We start from the raw sequence: 6,740 nt of genomic DNA, 5'->3' as shown, positions 1-6,740 counted from the left end.
CAGGACAAAAACTGGGGTTTGATCTTTAACTGATGCTAAAACACAGTAGTCATCTTGATGCTACAGTTAAGAAGCTGGGCTGAAAGGATTGGCAGTGTAGTACTGAGCTAACTAATAGCTTGGCACTCTCGTTTCCCTTCTGTGAACTGCAGGAGAGGGGCATGTACTCCTCCCCAGAGGGATCCTAGAGGAAATGGACTGCATTAGGAATTATCAAGTTCCCATAAAGTCGGGGCAAAGTCATCCCAAAAGTAAGAGCAGAATAAACATTTAAATAATGAATTGTCCATTTCCTTTGCTTTGAAGCTGAACAAAAACAGTTTACCTTTGAACTAAGTGTAATTCAAACATGTGCATCTGGCATATAAGGGCTGGTAATACATAGCTATGAGCTAGTGGTCTTCTTGAAGAAAACTAGTTTTGTTGTTTTGTTTTTTATGGATTTGGAAATTTCAGAATTATCTTAAAACAATTGGAAAGCCAAGTTAGTCTTCTGTGACCCTGCTCTGTTTCTGAGAGAGGAAAAAGCAACAATTTTATTTTGCAGGTTGTTAGGAAAACACTTGTGGTCATTAGCTACTTAGCTAGAGTTAACAATTGACAATCACTGTAATTGTTCAGCTACTTTGAGAGAATGAATCCAGTTGCCTTCATAATACCTTTGATTATGCCATTCTCTAAGAATGGAGATGATTGATTTTTCTATTATTTGATGTACCAAAACCATGACAAGCAATGACATATCTGTGCTTTGGTAGTCCCTGGCCTAATGAAAAGTGTAATTAGTCTAAAAGGGAATTTTCACAATTGAGTGTCTCTTGATTGATTTTGAAAACTTTTAAGAACTGCATGTGTTTATCTGTTTAATCAAAAAGATTTGTGCCAGGGAAGGAATTCCTTGAGGTGGAAACTGCCCCTGATTCTAGCAAGCTGTCTTGTAGCTTCTTGTGAATGATGTGAGCTCACTGACAGCAGAACTGACCCAGAGTGGGAATCAGGTCTTTCCAGCAAGATTCTAGCAAGAGTCTTTACAGTAAGATGCTTGTATTTGCAAATTTTAAAATAGAATGTTTAATTATTTTGGCTTGTTTCCTTTCTTTACCCTGACCCTCACTTATGACATAGGAATATTATAACAAAATGAAGAAATTCCAGGAAAGAGAAACTAAAATGGAAACAAATATAAGCCTTGGAAAACAACAAACAACAACAAAAATCACATTGGCACCTCAAATTTGCCAATACCTTCTCTTTTTTGTTTAAAGTTAGTTAACATTGCAGTATTTGAATAGGGTTTTATCACAAATAATCACCCAGTTTGGTGTTTTGTGTGTTCTTCAATCCGTTGCAGCTAAAATCCCCATTTAAAATGGTAAGCAAATGTGAATTTCTATCAACTTGCCAAGAGTGTGGTCTCATTTAGCTTTAATGAAATTTGGCTTTTAGCAGCGTTATGAATGCTCTGATCCGCTGCTGTAGTCACTTTAAGTAGGCCACAGACACCCAAGGATGTTAACATAAAGCAAATCAAACATGACAGTTTTTATATCAGTGTTTAAAGCCCCCAAATAACAACCTCTAAACTTCTGCAAAAACAATTCTCTTAAGAGTTTTGCTGTGTGGTAAATATAACTGGCCTTTCTGGGATATTCACTTTCAATATTTGATTATATTAGTTACTTGTCTCTTTGGTGTGACAGAAGCAATCTTAAGGAGAGAAGGATAAATTTGACTTATGGTTCCAGAGTATAGAACTCCATTGTTGCAAAGAAGGCATGGCCACAGAAAAGAACATGGCTGTTTACATGGCATCCACAGTCAGGAAGCAGACAGAGATGCTGGTGCTCAACTTCCTTCTTTCTTCTTACTCAGGCTAGGGTTCAGTCCATGGAATGGTACCACTGATATTTAGGGTAGGTCTTCCTACCTCGGTTTACCTAATCCGTATAATCCCTCAAAGACTTCAAATAGATTTGCTTTTGTTGCGATTCTAAAGCTCATCAAACTGACAGTCAAGACTGGTCATCAGAATGATCAACCAATAAGAAAGGCAAAATATCTGCTACTAACCCACTATGTCCCTCCCCCAAAAATCACTGCAGAGACTACCAAGGAAATAGGGGGTGGGGGCACAGTGTTGAGATGCAGTGATGAGCAAGTTTCATGACCTAATAGATGCCTCAAATTCAAAGGAAGGCTGTTTTCCCCATGGCACACGAGAAGATGGAGAGGGTGGGATGACCGATGCCCCATGGCACACGGGAAGATGGAGAGGGTGGGATGACCGATGCCCCATGGCACACGGGAAGATGGAGAGGGTGGGATGACCGATGCCCCATGGCACACGGGAAGATGGAGAGGGTGGGATGACCGATGCCCCATGGCACACGGGAAGATGGAGAGGGTGGGATGACTGATGCCCCATGACACACGGGAAGATGGAGGGGGTGGGATGACCGATGAACAACATGTCAGACTTTGCTACTAGTTAGCATGTCTGTGGCCTTTCAGCCTTTGGTTATCTGTGAGGAAGCTACCACTGAAGCTTTGGCTTCTAGTTCTATGTGTGCTGTTATCAGCCCTTCCCACAAACAGGTGACGAATGGTTTGGGTAGGAAAACAACAGCTGGCTCCTGGGTTTGTTTTAGAGAAGCCATAAAGTACAAGAGCCTTTATGATGTGCCCCAGAAAGTCAGCAGGATGTTCCTGCAGTGGCCTGTCCCCATCTGTGCTCTCAGGTCTCTCTGCCACTGTTGAATTTTGTAGATGAATCAACAGAAATGAAGCCAATTTGCATTGATATTTGTCAGATCAGAATTTCAAAGGCTATTCCATTTTCTAAAATTCCTTTAAGACTCATGTTCAGAGAAGCAACATGCTGGATAGTCTGGCCCCAAACCATACCAAGGAATGTAAGATAGATAGTAAGCATTCAGCTTATAATCCCAAGATCAAAATGCCAGCATGGTTACTTTCTTCTTAGAGGATGAAACAGCTGTCCCATGGCTAGATGATAAGGAGATGTCCTATGAAAGGCAGCAGGAAGGACCTGAAAACGGCTGCGGGATTGAGGCCAAGTGTTGACGTTTGCTGACTTTGTGGCAGGATTTCAGCCCCTTTCTCACGAGAAGAGAAATGATAAGCTATAATGATATGAGGAGAATAATATGATTAGCTATCCATGTGATTTGGCAAGAAAACATGGCCATGTGCTTAGCTGGGAGCCCCAGGCTTTACTTCAGTCTCTGAGAACTTGTTCTGGGTCTCTGGAGAGTCTTCACTCCTGTGGCAGCAAAGTAGGATGTAGAGAGAGGAATTGAGCATAATGTGATAAGAGGACCCATTGGTAGAAAGTCTAGAAACTCCTTCCCATGAGGGCTACATGTGAGGGACAGAACAGGCATGATAAATACCTGGGACATAGCCATTCTGGAGAAGGCACGTGCTACACAGCTTCATGCCATTGACATTCCGTTACACTGCCAACCTTTCTCCTATGACTCATGCCTCTCTCCTTTAATAAATGATTTTTGTTCCTACCTCTGTCCATGTGTTCCTGGTACAATCCCTTGTTCTGAACAGAACCTGGAAATCCCATGGGGACCCTTCAGAATCTGTTCCATGCCTATAGTATCCCGACTTTGTTCTCTTAATTTGCAAAGTGAGAGTCTTGGACCTTGAGCCTCTGTATACCCTGGGATTCTTTTTACTATGTTTCCTTGTCTTGCTTGAGAAGTTGTAAAACTTCCCAAATCCTCCAAGTGTCATGAGGCATAGGGGAGCAGTATGGAGCAAGTGCTTTGAAATCAGTCTGATTGAATTAAAGTTCACGTTTTCCTGATTTGAGTCACATGGCTGTAGACAAATATTGAGTATCTTTTCTGCCTCTAGGAGGGGGATAATGATGATTCTTTCCCCTAAGGCTTATGAGGGGGAAGTTTGAGTTAATAAAATTGGAAGACTTTACTTGAAATGCCTGGGCTACCATAAACTTAGTGACTTACAACAGTACTCCTTTATTTTCTCATGGTTCTATAATGAGAATCTGCAGGGGTCTTATTAAGCTAGAACCAAGGGCAGTGCTCCCTTCCAGAGCTGTTATAAGCTAGCTTGCACTCCCCTTAATTCATAAGTAAACCTCATAATTTGAGCTTACCAATATTTGGAGGTATGATCTTTAAAGAAGTAATTAAGTTCAGAAGAACACTTTAGGATGGGGGCCTCCAACCTAGTCTGACTGGTGTCGTTACTAAAACAAGGGACTTGGACTCACAGAGAGACACCATGGATGTGCTCATATCTCATATAGAGTGAAGACCCTGTAAGGATACAGCAGAAAGGCTACTACTGACTAAAAGGTAGGAGGAGAAACCTTAGGAGAAGCTGAACTTGGTGATACTTAGATCTTGACTTTCAGTTCCAGAATATGACAAGGTAAATGTTTAAGCCATTCAATTCACAGTGAGCAACAAGGAGTCTGGTTCTTCTCACATGACATCTATGTGACCTCTCTTGTCTCCACTCCCTCATTAGCACCCTCGTTTCTTCTGTGACTGTACCCTCCTGCCACATATTGAGGTTTAGAATGTGATTACCAGAGTTAGAGTGATGACTCCTTTGTTACAAGACTTGCTGTTCTTCCAGAGGACTCAAGTTTTCCAGGGGACTCAAGTCTGGCCACAAGAACTCATGGTGGGTGTCTCACAATCACTTGTAACAATAGTACCAGGGGACCTTTTTTTGGCCTCCACAGGCACCTGAACATATGTGGTATACATTCATATTGACATACACATCACATAAATAAAAATAAAGTATTTAAAAAATAATATTGTAGTCTTTGGGAGTTATTATTCTTCCTACAATGCTCCATTACTTCTATCTAATACATAGAATTTTGTATCATCCTATTGGCTTTCCTGGCTCAAAAACTAAATAGAAATTATCAAAGAATTAAACTCCATTGAGTAGAAACTGGGAAATAATCTTGTCCTGTAGTTCATTCTTGCTTTCTCCATTACAGCACTGGCTTCTGCTGACATAAGTTTATCCTAGGGCACAACAGAAGTGATGCTCCAGTGAGGTGGAGCTTCAGCATATTGATTTAGCTGCTGTTTCACATGTCATAAGCCTCGTCCCAATGTTTAGGGACTTTCTGCTCTGGGTAGAGTGGTGGTTCAAGCCAAAATTAATCATGCCATTTCTGAGAGATTTGCTGTTTGACTTACAAAGGAAAGCATCAGCATTAAGAGGTGGAGCTAGGTTGTATGGTCTCCGTCTCATGTTTGACTTGAATTTAGTTTGAAAAATAAGAAGCTTAGAGTACAGAAAACAAAGACAATGCATCTCTCAAATGCTATTTGTAGTCAAATGACATAAACTGGACTAAAAGTATCTTAAACTGAAATAGGAATGTATCAGTTCATGCAACCACCAAATACTAGAGTGGATCTCACTCTGAACTTGGCTATATCTAGGATTCTGCAACATCCTGAGAATTAGGAGTCTCTCTCCTGATGTGGGATGTCCTTCTGTACACGTGAATATGTGTTGTTTTTATTGGTTAATGAATAAAGCTGCTTTGACCTATGGAAGGGCAGAATATAGCTAGGTGAGAAAGCCAAGGGCAGAGAAAGAAAGAAGGGCAGAGTTAAGAGAGACTCTACTCAGCCACCCAAGGAGCAAGGTGCCAGCAGATCAGTAATGCCACAGCCACATGAAAAAAATATAGATTAATAAAAATGGGTTAAGTTAAGCTGTAAGAGCTAGTTATTAATAAGCCTGATCCATGGGCCAAATATTTATAATTAATATAAACCTCTGAGTGATTATTTTATAAGCAGCTGTAGGACTGGGTAGGATGCAGAAATGTCTCTGATTACATTTGGCACACACCATCAGGCATGAATCCACATGAGACCTGAGAAAACTTTAAAAATAGAGGATTCTAGAACACATAAATGGAACTAAAAACAGCACAGTATGCTTTGCAGCAGATTTAGCTTTTACTCATACAAACAAAGAAGGTTAGTGGGTTGCTACATGCTACCTGGTGGCAGCATGGACCCCAGAGTTTGGGGGGTAAACATGACTCTCCTGGGTACCTCTGCTGTGTTGGGAAGCCGAACAATGGGGTGGAGCCAACAGCCAAAGTCATTGCTTTGGTCCTAGCCATGCCCACTTAGCAGTTTAAAGGAGTGGTCAGAAAAAGATTACAGATACACAATAAAGACAGATTCAGATGAAAAGAAACCTCTAAATAGGTCACAACGTGTTTTAAAAAATGTATGTAGGCTTGGGAGAGACAAAAAAAAAGAGTATAGGCAGTTATAGAAAGAAATAAATAGTTTTAAAAAATAGTCTTTAAAGAGACAGTAAAAGTAATATAAAAGAAATAAGCCACATAAGGATGGAAAATACACAGAGAGTCTGGATTATGTATATTATCATGTTTTCTTTGAATTTTTTTTATTGTTAATGAGCTAACTGCTGAGAGATATTTGATTGTGGGGCTACTAAATTAAACCAGCATATGTATTTTAAAGGTATCTTGACTTTCAAATTTGGGTCTAAGGATATGTTGCTTTGGAAAAGAGGTTCTGCTTTTGTTTCCACAGAACCTATAGGTTGCTTCCAGGTTAATATGGTTTGATCGAGCAAAACCCCCTGAAAGATCTCCAATGGGAATGATGGCCCAGGTGATCTAACATCTACAACAGCTTCAAGGCTGCTAGCTGAGA

The sequence above is a fragment of the Peromyscus eremicus genome, chromosome 9 (genome assembly GCF_949786415.1).
Source record: "Peromyscus eremicus chromosome 9, PerEre_H2_v1, whole genome shotgun sequence".
NCBI lineage: Eukaryota > Metazoa > Chordata > Mammalia > Rodentia > Cricetidae > Peromyscus > Peromyscus eremicus.
The sequence above is the reverse complement of the archived record's forward strand: the minus strand, read 5'-3'. Positions refer to the sequence as shown.